Source organism: Protopterus annectens, chromosome 10.part0 (genome assembly GCF_019279795.1).
Source record: "Protopterus annectens isolate FY-2018-M chromosome 10.part0, PAN1.0, whole genome shotgun sequence".
NCBI classification, from domain to species: Eukaryota; Metazoa; Chordata; order Ceratodontiformes; family Protopteridae; genus Protopterus; species Protopterus annectens.
This window is the reverse complement of record NC_056744.1, coordinates 1,592,544,907-1,592,558,361: the sequence shown is the minus strand read 5'-3', so window position 1 is coordinate 1,592,558,361 and position 13,455 is coordinate 1,592,544,907.

Sequence of the window (13,455 nt, the reverse complement as noted above, 5' to 3'; positions counted from 1 at the left end):
GTTTATTCTTCTGATTGGTGAAGTACAGATCATATTCAATACTACCTGTGCTTTTTGGTAATTACTAGTGACCAGTAATTATTGCATCCTGTATTCCAGGATGAGTAGCAGTATCCCTCTACCCAGAACATTTTTGGCATCGGAAGTTATCAAGTAAGAAATCCCCTGACGAGTTCTAAATACCCCATCTACTAAGTGAGCACTTTCGTTACATGTATGCAGTACTTTTAGGATTTGGACAGATTATCACTGCCAGTGCCAGCGCAAAATGTGCAAAGCAGAACTGCTTAGTAGTGTAAGGTTACACCAAGCAACACCTCATTAGTGGCTCAATACCATGTCTCTGAACCAAGCAATGATTTGTCAGACCTGACCACACTAGTATTCTCCCCACAAGGCCACTCATTGTTGCAGAGACACCTTCCACCATGTTTGCAAACACACATGCAGAAAACCATCTCACTCACATACACTCCCAGACATTGACAACATAGAAATACACATCTCTCAGCTGTCCAGATTTTTGCAGAATGTTCAGATTTTTGTCTCATATTTGTGGTCTGTTCCTCATAAGTGATTTTATGGCAAATCACGCGTATGATCTGAGGACTGAAGTCATTAAATAATGACATACATTTGGGTTTCAGATCCTTCAGAAAATGTATGTTAACACACACCCTGTTACTCTAGGAACTTTCTAAGTTTATAAGAGCAATATTTAAAATCTGTCCCTATTTTTGGACCTTTGTCCCCCCATTTTGTGGGGCTTTGTCCAGATTTCTTGCACTAAGAGGTTGAGAGGTATGACACACACATATCCAGGCAGCTAGTTGCAAACACACACACACACACACACACACACACACACACACACACACACACACACACACACACACACACACACACACACACACACACACACACACACACACGCACACACGTGCGTGCACACACACACACACACACACACACACACACACACACGCGCGCGCACACAGACACACACACACGCGCACACACACACACGCACGCACACACACACACACACACACACACACACACACACACACACACGCGTGCACACACACACACACACACACACACACACACACACACACACACACACACGCACGCACACACTTGGACATTTTTATGGTACCTCCCTGCTGCTAGAGACTGAGCCCTGATCCATCCATATGAGTGAATGGGTGGATGCCATCAATTCACGGTGCACTCTTTTTACTCTTCCTGGTCAGTGAATCACACTACTGAAATATTTCAGTGTTGGCACAATTTCCGGGGGATGCCTGATGGCTAAGTAGCATTAGCCACACCCTGGGACTGCCACAATTACATGCAGTATTGTTAGTGAGTCCACTGTTTGCACTATGACTGGGACCTGTCTACCACTGTAGCAGGAGGGTGGTCTCTGAAGCTGATGCACTTACTGCTTTGAGAAAACCTGATAAATGCTTCTGCAGTGCAGTAAGTTTTTTTTTTATTCCAATTTATAATAGATATAGGTCTCAGCAAAACTCAAGATGTTTAAACTTTTCCACATTTAAGGGCACCCCCTTTTGCTGGAGGCAGTGGTCTATGCACACGTTGCACTGCTAAGCCATTTATGTGTGGCAAGTGGAATGGCGTTTGTTTAAGTTGATGTTCACTTTTCCAACTGCAGCAAATTTCTCTTTGGTAGTGGTCCAGAAGTGCTACTGTGACAATCAAGTTATTGCATCCTCACAGGCAAAATCCATCCCTCTCACCTTTGGTGTGACCAAACATACACCCTAACCCCAAAAGTGGTACCAATGATCTTCTTGTCAGTCTTACTTTGCAGCTGGATGTTCATCCAGCCCTCATACAATGAGCCACGCATTCAAAAAGATAGCAATTCTCACTAGTCCTTCCTTCTCAATGAAATACTTGCTAGTAACAAAGATGGGCTTTCTGCATCAATACTCATCTGCAACTGAGCTCTGTCACATACTGTGCAGCATCTATTGTGGTATCTGGTGTTTTCATGACAACAAAGAAGTGATGCATGCCAATTCTTCAAAAAATCTAGCAGCATCCATGATGCTTAACAGCTAGGGGAGTATGAAGCACTGACATGAACCCTCTTTAGGGTCCTTCTTACAGTAGGATACAAAATGGTTGGAACTTTTAATGAAATGTACTTAGTAAAGTGTCACTCAAATGCACATCAATAGTGAAAAATAGAGTTTCCGGCTGGGTCACTGACATGGGGGCATGGCATCGAGCTATGTCACCTATGACCCTTGTTTGGAAATGAAGTACAATAATGGGGTGAAGGCAGAAGGCAGAGTTCAAGTACCAGATAAAGGACTTTCTTTGCTGTAGGGCAACTGTAGTGCGCATTTATGCCCACTGTTCTTTGCTGGCTGATATAATCTACAGATAAGAATATTCATTGTTATCGCATGTTCTTAACATCTCTAAAATATTAATCAGAAAGGGATGCAAAACCTCATAGTCTGCTACATTTTCCTGACTACGTTGCAGGGAACCAATTTTTTTCCCATTTCTAAAGAGAAGCATAGCATACCTTACACTTTCTCATTCCCAAAAAAAAGTAGTATTTCATTAAAATGGAACCTCAGATTTCTTCAGCTATACTGAAGATCTTTGAGCAAGTTTTATGGGTTTGGAGAAAGTGTTTAAATCATTGAAGACACCTATTTTATATGAACTCTCAGTAGATGGTGTTTGTTTTTCAGTTTTTGCCTTGTTTTATTCGTCAAGTGATGAGTTGATAATCACTTGACAAATTGCACTATAATCTGTAAATATTGTATACTGACACAAAACAAATAATATCTGTGTAACTTACGCCTGGCTGGGAAGTCAGTACCTAAGGGCATTCTTGTTACATTTTTATCTATTATTACTCATGTCTAGCTTTAGACATCAGTACTAGTCTGCACTGTTTATACGATTGTATGTGCTTATGATTCATGCAAAAAAGAAGTTATGTACTCACTATAACATTCCGTCTGTGTTGTCCATTTTCATTCTTCCTTAACTAATGGGTTTGGATCTGATCTTCAGATCCGACTTGGCCATTACACTAGCTCGTGGCCTCCAAAAACTCTTGCGCTCCTTCCCTACCCATAATGCAGCAACCACTAACATCTCTCAGATCTTGTTTACTGCTTGACAGGAAAACTATAACTGATATGCCATAACTGGAGTCCAACACAAAGGACATTGATGTTGTTGAAACCTCTCATTCCTTCAGGAGTCAGTCATTAAAAATGATGGGGGTTGGTGGGTGGGGAGTTGAGGAAGAAAGAAAATGGACAAGACAGATGCAATGTTATGGTGAGCACATCATTTCTTTTTTGCTGATGGCAATTTTCATTCATTCTTCAACTAATAGGACAGAATCTCCAGCTACCCAAAATCCTGGATGGACTCTAAGGAAGGATATTCCTGAGTATGGTTGAGCCAAACGCTACTCTTCCTCTCGAGGCCAGACCTACTTTGTAATGATTGATGTGATTGTATGAGGATCTGACCAGGTTGCAACCACACATATATTGTCCATAGAAACTCTAGACTGGAACACAGATGAAGTTGCCATACATCTGGTTGAGTGAGCCTTGAATGGTTTTGGTAAGGGGAGATTCAGTTGGTTAAAGATAAATGAAATGCAATCTGTCAAACATCTAGCTAGAGTTACCTTTGTAATTGATTCACCCAATTTAGTATGTGCAAAGGAAATAAACAGTTGATCTGTCTTTCTAATATCTTTTGCTCTGTGTAGGTAGAAACGTAATTGTCTATGAACATCCAGTATGTGCAGCATATATTCCCCTTTATTTATAAATTTTGGGAAGAATACTGGCAAGTTAATGAATTGGTGGATGTTGGATTCTAACACTACCTTAGGAAGGAAGGAAGCATCGGTACGTAACATGACCCTATCCTTATGAAAAAATCCAATATGGTGGCTTACAAGATAATGCTTGAAGTTCTGAAATTCTTCTAGCAGATGTAATTGCCACTAAAAAGATAGTTTTCCAGGTAAGGAATTTAAGATCACATTTACCAAATTTAAATCACATGCAGGCATGGAATCCTTATAAGGGGGTCTTAGCAACAGAGTACCTTTTGAAAAGGCCTTACACAGTTTAGAAGAAGCCAGTAAAGAATTTTGAAATCCTGCATGAAAGTTAGAGATTGCTGCAAGTTAATAGTTCATGAACTAGCACCTTCGTTATATAAAAGCACCACAAATTTCAGAACAGATTGAATTGGAGCTGAGAAGAGGTCTCTCTGATTTTGTTCTGCTCAACAAACAAATCTTTTCCATTTACTCCTGTAGAGTTTCCTAGTAGAGGGTTTATGGGAAGATAAAAGTATGGAACAGACAGAGGAAGAGAGCATTCATTGTTTGACTATTAAAGGAATTGGAGAAACTATGTTTGAGATAGCAGGGTGAACTGTGCCTGTCAGGTGTGAGAGTCTGGAACTGGATCCAGAATCCAACATGGACATAGTAGATGAGGCCAAAGGAAGGGAAACCAAATCTGTCGAGGCCAGTAAGGTGAAAGGAGGATGATTTTACTCTTCAACCAGACTGTTTTCTGCAGGAATTTGGGAATTAGTGGAGTCAGAGATAAGAATAAAGTAGACCGGGGGCAATTATGGACTAGAGCAACCCCCAATTATTCCCCCCAGTGGAGAAATAAGGGCAAAAAAGCTGCTGTTCTTGTTGTTTAGGGGAGAGGCAAAAAAAAATCACAGCAAGACTGGCCCAACTGACTGAAAATCATATCTGTCTCTTTGTTGTTGTGAGACCACTCATGAGATAGTAAGATGGACCACTCAGTTTGTCTGTTACCACATTGGACTTCCCCAGAATATGCATTGCTATTAGAAAGTGGAAGATATCATCAACTGCCACATGAGTAGGGCTTCTCAACACAGAGGTTAAAATCTGTTTCCCTCCTGCTTGTTGATGTACCAAACTACTGACATGTATGTCTGTAGGTATTACAATTGTTCCAAGAGAGAGAGAGAGTCTTGGAATGCCTGCAATGCCAAAAGCACTGCTCTCATCTCCAGAACATTCATATACAGTTTGGCCTCTTCTTCGGGGAGACCAAGTGCCTTGGACTGTTTTTCCCAGAAAATGCTCCCCACCCAATCTGGGAAGCATCTGTGGTCACTATAGCCTTGGGCTGAGGGAGACAAAAGGACGGCCTTGTAAAACCTGTTGTGATTGCATCCATCAGCAAAGTTATCTTTTGCATACTTGACTGTATTGCTAGGATCCATTCTAGAATTCTCATGTGGAATCTCGCTAAAGGAACTAACATTATTGCCACAGGCAATGACCGCAGGGCTTGCAGAATCAATTGGGCTGAAATTCTGGTACTATAAATTATTTTCTTGATCTGCATTCTTATCATTTGCACTCTTGATGGAGGAAGAGAAGCTACCATAGATACTGTGTTGACCGCTTCTCCTATGAATTCTAATGTCTGTGTTGATTGCCAGCGATACCTGTTATAATTTATGGTTATTCTGAGATGTGAACAAATCTGTAACACTTAATCCCATGCTTCTATCAGTTGATGCCTGGTTGGGGTGGTAATGATCCAGTCGTTTAGATATGGAAACACCTGGAATTCTTGCAGTCTCAAGTGAGCTGCTACCACTGCCATGCATTTGGTAAACACCCTGGGGGCTGTGGTGTGGCCATGGGCAGTGCTCTGAAGTTATAGTGACTGGCTCCCAGTTGGAAGCATAATTACCTTCTTAATCATCTGTTCATCTTTATTTGATAGTATGCATCCTAAAGATCTATCAAGCACATCCAGTCATCCTTGCCTAGAAAGAGCAGAATGGACTGAGCTGTGACCATCTGGAACTTTGTGTGTTGAATTTACTTGTTCAATACACTGAGATCCAAAATTGGTCTCCAGTCCGCTGTTTTCTTTGGCACTAAAAAGAATCTTGAGTAAGTTCTGAATGCTATTTGATCTGGTGGGATCTTCTGAATGACTCTTTTTCTTAGCAGCTTTTGAATTTCCAGTATTGCTGCTTTCTTCTTATTGGGTGGAACATCTGGAAATTTTCTTGATAATGAAGGAGGTAGGGAAAAGGGAATTATATAACCACTGGAAATAATTTTCTGCACCCAAGTGTCTTTTGTTATGTCTAGGCTGGCTCTCCGGTGCAGAGTTAACTGACCCCAGACTGCCTCCAGAGATGAACAATCAGGCCTCCTTTCAGGAGTATTGGAAGGGTCTTTTGGAAAAGGAACCTCTAGACTCCTGGTTTTGTGGGCCTCCTCTGCCATGGTGGTGTTGCCTTCCATTATAGCTCCTCCCTCTGCCTCTGGGGAAGCTATATCTATGTGTGTCCTGGAAAGGACTCTGGGACTTTCTGAACTATATTTTTTTACCTACCTGTCGATTCCTAGAAAAGGTCCTTTGAGGGGTCTAAAAACACATGCCCACTGCAGACAGGGTCTTTCCATGTTTCTCACACCTGGAGAGTATGTCCTATACTGTGGGGCAAAACAAACAAGAGCCATCAAAAGCAGCATTGACATGCAAGGACTTAAAGAGCTCCTCAAAATCACACAGGTGTATCCAGGTATGGCTCCTTATGAAAATGCCTGAACCTGCGGCCCCTGAGGTACCTTCTGCAGCATGTGATGTAAGCCTCATGGACGAATTATATATAGCTTGTAGGTTAGCCAACTGAGGGACTACTGAAGATTGAGCCTCTGCAGTTTCAGTACCATAAAGAGACTTTGATAGCTCTTTAATCAAATCTCTTTGAAGCCTTGTAAAATGTTTCAGATAGTTCAGTGATCTGACTGCAAAAGTCGCTGAAGCATAAACATGCTTCCCAAATCTGTCCATCAACCTAGACTCTCTGTTAAGAGGATGGACAGTGCAACTCTGTTCCACAAGTTGCTTCTTTGTAGCTGACACCACAACACTGGCACCCCTTTACCCCAAAATTCCATGCCTACTGGTGGAGCCAGAATCTAGTGTAACCTCTTGGGGACTGGCTCAACTGTATCAGGTTCTTTCCACACCTGCCTATAGACCAAGTCAATGAGCTTATCGGTGGGCAGAGTAATCGAAGAGGTAGACAGACCAGCTGCAAAGGCTTCCAGAAATATTGATTCCTCCAGAGAAGGGTCTTGGGATGACCAACCATCTTTCTGCTTAAGGATCTCGAGAATGTCTCAAAATGAGATGTCATTGGATGGTGATTTTGGAAAACTCTAGGGACTTCCTCAGTGGGGTAGTCCAATGAAGTATCAGAAGAGATTAGGATGCCCTGCTGGATAGTCTGGAAGCTTTCAGCTGTTTGTCCCTGTGGGGTAGACTGTTGAGGATCATGGTGCAAAGTCATCTGAGACATAGAGGGTGGATCTAAGGGGGTAGAACCCATCTGACTTGCCGAAGCAGAGAACACTCTCTTCACAACCTCAAAGGCAGATCACTCCAGAGAGAAGGAGGACAACAGAACCAAGAAAGCAAGTTTCTGGCCCATCACATCCCTCCCTCTCTCCCTTTGAGAACAACCCACCAGAGGCAGGAGTCAAAGCCGAGCTGTCCAGTGCAATGGCTCCAACAGTAAGAGATAGCTCTGAAAACTTCAGAGTCAAGTCTAATCTCCTGGATCTGATAGGAATGCTTTGGCTCTGAGAGGCATCCATCTCTGTGCATGTCGGAGCCAATGCATTTAGAGCAGTATTAGGACTTGAAGAAGGTGCTTTCTTTGGATCCAAACCAGGTGGACCCAGAATGCTCAGATCCGAGAACTCTAAAACAACAGGTTGGATTAGAGAAGGAGCTCTAATGGGTGGAGTGGTAGATGATCTGACTTCCTGACCTTAAGGGGTAGGAGCTGTAAGAACTCCCATTTGAAAATGGGCTGTGAAGAATTTCCTCATCATCCTCTCCACATCTGCTTCCTTGAGACTCCTAGTAGAATGAGAAGATGCTAGGGATGGCGATTTGGAGTGTCTCTCTGAAAACGGAGAAGGCACCCTGGATGGGACTGTATCCAAACTCAGAGATTAAGTAGTCCTCAGTAAAGGTTTTGGAGCCGAGGGTATACGATATGGAACAGGCTTGGTCAGATCTGATGGTGGTTGGACTGTGAGTAATTTCAGATCTGATTTCTCTTTCTTCTTTTTAGGTTCGGAAGAAGAAGAGGCTGAAGACTCAGAAGGTTTAGACCATTTTGTAGGGTCTCTAGTTTTGAGTTTGGGGAATGAATCCCAATAATGGCTTCGGAGAATGAATGTGGCAGCAAGCCTTTCAAAATCAATTTGTTATTCCTTTCAGCTAATGCTCATGGGTTGAATCCACAACAGATACTGCAATCCTGTTGCAAATGATCCGGGCCCAAGCAATAGACACAAAGATTGTGGGCATCACAATAAGGCAACTTATGTCCACACATCGCACTTTTTAAATCCTGAAGGACCTTTTTCGGACATTCTGAAAGAAAAACTATAATAATAATAGAAATACTAAACTAACTCCTTTTTGTTAACAGCAAGAGGAAAGGTTAACTACCAACAATGGTAAAGAAGAAATACAAATGTTTTGTAAAAAGGAAAAAAATACCAACTATGGTACGTAAGGAGATACACACTAAGTGTAAAGAGAGTGGGAAAGGAAGGCTAGACCTACCAAAGATGGTAGGAAAAAGTACACTCAAAAATGTATGACAATAACACTACAGCAGAGATGACTTAGTAATAGAAGCTAAACATTAAATAAGTAGTCATAAATAGTTTTTTTATTAGAAATATCAAAACAGACTTATCTCTCACACTACACTCGAGAACTGAAGGCGACCACATCTAGACACAAAAGTGGAAAACGAGATCTGAGGGGTATTAGAGGTTGGTGCATTATGAGTAGGGAAGGAGCTCGAGAGTTTTTGGACGCCATGAACTAGTTTAATGGCCGAGTCGGATCCTTGGATCAGATCCAAATCCATTAGTTGAGGAATGAATGAAAATTGACAAAATTAGATAAGAAAATTTCTCTTACAATCCCACATATTTAAATTTAAATGAACTTCACTTGTCACAGACTTTTTTAGCATCTAACATATCATTCAGTAGCAAAGTCAACGGTGCTGTAAAATGATATAAAGCAGTCAACAGTGCTGCATGCAGGTAATTGTGATGGGGGTGGGGTAGCTTAGGATCCTATAGAAAGGGTGGTCAGTGGAAAGTAAAGAAAGGACTGCAAAGGATGGGAATCTGCACTTTGGAACGATGCAAGGTAGAGCAGTAGGCATACAGACAAGAGTCAGTCCTGAGACTGTGTGTGTGTGTGTGTGTGTGTGTGTGTGTGTGTGTGTGTGTGTGTGTGTGTGTGTGTGTGTGTGTGTGTGTGTGTGTGGGTGGGTGTGTGTGGTGTGTGTGTGTGTGTGTGTGTGTGTGTGTGTGTGTGTGTGTGTGTGTGTGTGTGTGTGTGTGTGTGTGGTGTGGGTGTCTGTGTGTGTGTGTGTGTGTGTGTGTGTGTGTGTGTGTGTGTGTGTGCGCGTGTGTGTGTGTGTGTGTGTGTGTGTGTGTGTGTGTGTGTGTGTGTGTGTGTGTGTGTGTGTGTGTGTGAGCATGTTTTGAGGGGTAGTTGAAAAGCATACACATCCTACATCTGAGATAGACACTCATATAAACAGAATCTATGACTCTTCCACTCTTCCATTAGTAGTTGCAGGAGAGTTCTGCAAATATTTACAAGCCTAGTCAACTTCCAAATCCCAAGAAATTTTATTCATAAGTCAGTGGAAAAAAAGGAAGGAACACAAAAGAAGAAGAATCAAGCTCAGGAAAAAATGATGGATTTCATTTTTTGGAGAACGTCACCACTTCTAAGGATTCCATCAAAACAAACAGTCACCGGACTCATTTTTATTCGCTGTTGAGTCATGTGCGGTTGTTTATTTGTTTTTAGGAACACTGTGATCTTATGATGATCTTGAAAGGTATCCTTGTATATTCAGGCAAAAAGCCAGCTTTAACTGACTCACAGCTATAATAAGCAACTTGTACTCAATTCTGTGAGTGCCTGCCTATTTCTGCGTTGTTATGGGATGGGAGTTAAACATTGTTTCACTTTGTTGCCCTTTATTTATTCTGAATTTTGGTTTCCTTCTTCTGCTCTATCAGCCTGTCTAGCAGTCTTTAGGAAAAGCATGACAAAGAGCATTGAAACTAGACTGCAACACCACTGCAGACACTGGTGAGAGAGGGAGGGTTATAGGTTTATTTTTCTTTCACTCGGGTGAATGCTAAATTCCAGCAATAAATCTCTGCCTCCATCACATATTACAGTTTGTCATGTGTACTGGTGACTATTAAGAATCCCTGTATATACACACTGCAGTTCTGCAGAGCAAAACAACCATAAAACTGGTTACATTGTTTCTAACAAATTCATACATGCATTCTTACAACTTCCAAAGCAGCTCTGCAGTGGAATAATTCCTTTTGTACGTACAGCCATTCCCCTTCCTATTATAGCACAACTTTATGCTGACACATAATGTCTAACAGTTGTGGCAGTGGACTCCAGTAGCAACTTGTCAAGAAACTAAGCAAACAATATCTCTCTTTATGTAACGAGATCTGCTCTCAAACCAAGTTTGCAAACATCGAAACCCTCCAGATTGTTACAGCTTTAGTTTTTATTTCCCCACCCCCCAGTTTTGTATATTAATCCAGGACCAATACTCCAAGTGATGCAAAGCAACCAAGCCAAGTCACAAACAAAATGCCAGCACTAAAAAAGCAAAGTGGCAAATTGTATTTTCTACTCTGCAGACAAGGAGCTATACGATGACTAAATAGCACATACTAGTTCTGTAATTTCAGAGGCTTCATTAGTGATTGTCGTAGCTTTCAACTGTCCAGATTTTCACATAATGTCCAGATTTGTGCCTCATAGTTTTGGTCTCTTCCTCATAAAATTTGTGTTTCTGTGGCAAATTGATGAGGATTGAATTTACTAAACAGTGACATACATTTGAGTTTCAGACTTCATCAGAAAATGCACAATAACACAAAACCTTTTATTCTACCAACTTCCTAAGTTTAAGGATAAAAATAATTCCTAAGTTTATCAGAGCAGTATTTAAAATTTGCCCCCATTTTGGGCCTTTGTTCCCCCTTTATTTTTTTTATTTGTTCAGATTTCTTGTGCTATGAGGTTGAAAGGTATGATTGTTTCTTTTGTATTTCTTTAAACATAACAGCGTATAAACACATCACAATGGCAACAATTTTTATTAGAAAAAAGGAATGTGATTATTTTGTGACCATTTACTTGATAAGGAGACATGGATTTTGGCAACCTAGCAGGAGGTCACTGGCTCCATTGTGTAGGGTAATGAAGTCATGTGGGGGGGGGGTCACACATCTTGGGGGAGGGAGGCTCACACACCTTGAGGAATGGAGGTTCTTAAAGCCTGGGGAGATGGAGTTTACACCCCCTGGGGAAGGGAGGCTCACACACCCTTGGGGAAGGGAGGTTCACACACACCCTTGGGGAGGCAGGTTCACACAACCTGGGGAGAGAGAGAGAGAGGCCCACCACACTGCCTGGGGGGGGGGGTCTCACACACTTTGAAAATGATCACGATACTCACACACTCTGGGGGAGAAATAGACCCACACAAACTTTGAAAGTGAGAAGCCCACACAGCCTGGAGGAGAGAGAGGCCCATACAACCTGGAGAATGGAGGGAGGAAGACCAAATTATTGAGTACGTGGACCCTAGCAGAGGCAGGAGATGTAAAATGCATTATACAGCACATACGTCTAACAAAATCCATGCTGGCAAAGTTGTGTATGATGCAGCAGCTGCATTCTTGGCATTTTTGGCAATCTCTCATTAGAGACATATAAGGGGTGTGCACATGCCACTTCAATGATATTGTGGGAATTTTGCTGCTGCCAGGATAGATGTAAGGAGGGGTTGGCTAAACTGAAAATGTCAGCCTTTTCCACATAACAGAAGTGAATATTAAGATGCTTAGGGTCTGTGTTTTAGTTCCCTGGCCTGAAGGCAATTGAGTCCTGACTTTAAACATGGTGGTGCCTGGGGTTGATCCATACCCTGTTGTCAATGGGACAAGAAGGGCTTGGTGCAGGAATGATGAGACAAGGATACAGAGAGGAATGAGGAGTGACCTCACTTGGTTGATGCTGTCTCAGGGCTCACTTGAGCTCTCAGAACCAGTAGGTGCAGAGTTTGATGGTTGGCAGGCTCAAGTGGGAAAAAAGGGGGACAGATATTTCAGGTTTGTGATTACTTTGATAAGAAGTGTGAATATCATGGTTAGGGGAAGAGATTACTGCTGTGGTGTGAATAGGGTTGCCAGCTGGGTAGGGTACTCTTGCTTTTGAGAAGTATCTTTCAGTAGCTTATAAAGCAGTCCTTGATTCTGTACCAGATCCTGAGTTGACAGACTAGCAGAACTGACAGCAGATCTTGTTTTTATATCTTTAATGACTAGAGCTCTTTCTAGTGGTGAGAATCAAACCTTGCACCTTGCAGATGAGAGGCAAACACCTTAACCACTGAGACATTGCCCTTTCTGATTTTCTGGCTTTCTACCTCAAAGGAAATTATTAGGACATTGATCATTGACGGTCCAGAATGAGTGACCAAATAATATTTTTTATAAGTGTTTTGGATGGAAGTTGGCCATGGTGGTGCAGCAGTTAGCTTTGCTGGCTGACAGCAAGAGGTTCTCCAGTTCAATTCTTGGCTGGAGTGCCTTCTGTATGGAGTCTGCATGCCCTTGCTGCAGTCAAGGGAGCTTTAAAGACATGAAGATATGTGCATGTGCCTTCTGTGAAGGTTGGATGCTGGGCTGGCAACTTGACACCATAAAAATTCCACTGCAGATCAATCTGTGGACCAGTGGCCTGCTGTAGTGACCCCTAACCAGGAAAAGCTGAAAGACATTGCTATAAGTGTTTTGAATGGCAAATTGGTCACTAGTTTGTTTTTTTCTTATTGTGCTATCTTGTCTGACTCAGATGTATTCTGGGATGTATGCTAGAGCTGTCTACAGCTGGAGATAGCATATTTATGAGATATGTTAAGTGGCTGTGGGTTACTGCAGGGCCAATTTGTTTTTGAAGTTCACATACTGTTTGAAGAGCTATGGTAAGACAGGCTAGCCTGAGACCATTTATTTTGTTTGTTAGGCTCTTTACTGTCTAAGTATTGGGTAAAACATGAGTGTCAGTGCGCATAACTTTGATGACAGCTAAAAATAAAATTTCAATAAGAGGAGAACAATGTGGAGCAAAATGGGAGGGGTATGGAGAAATCAGTAGTTACCAACAGTGGGAGACCTTCGCAAGGTCCTAGGAAAGATTTGTTAAGCTGTGGCATTTATGTACAAGTTGGCTTGGGAAG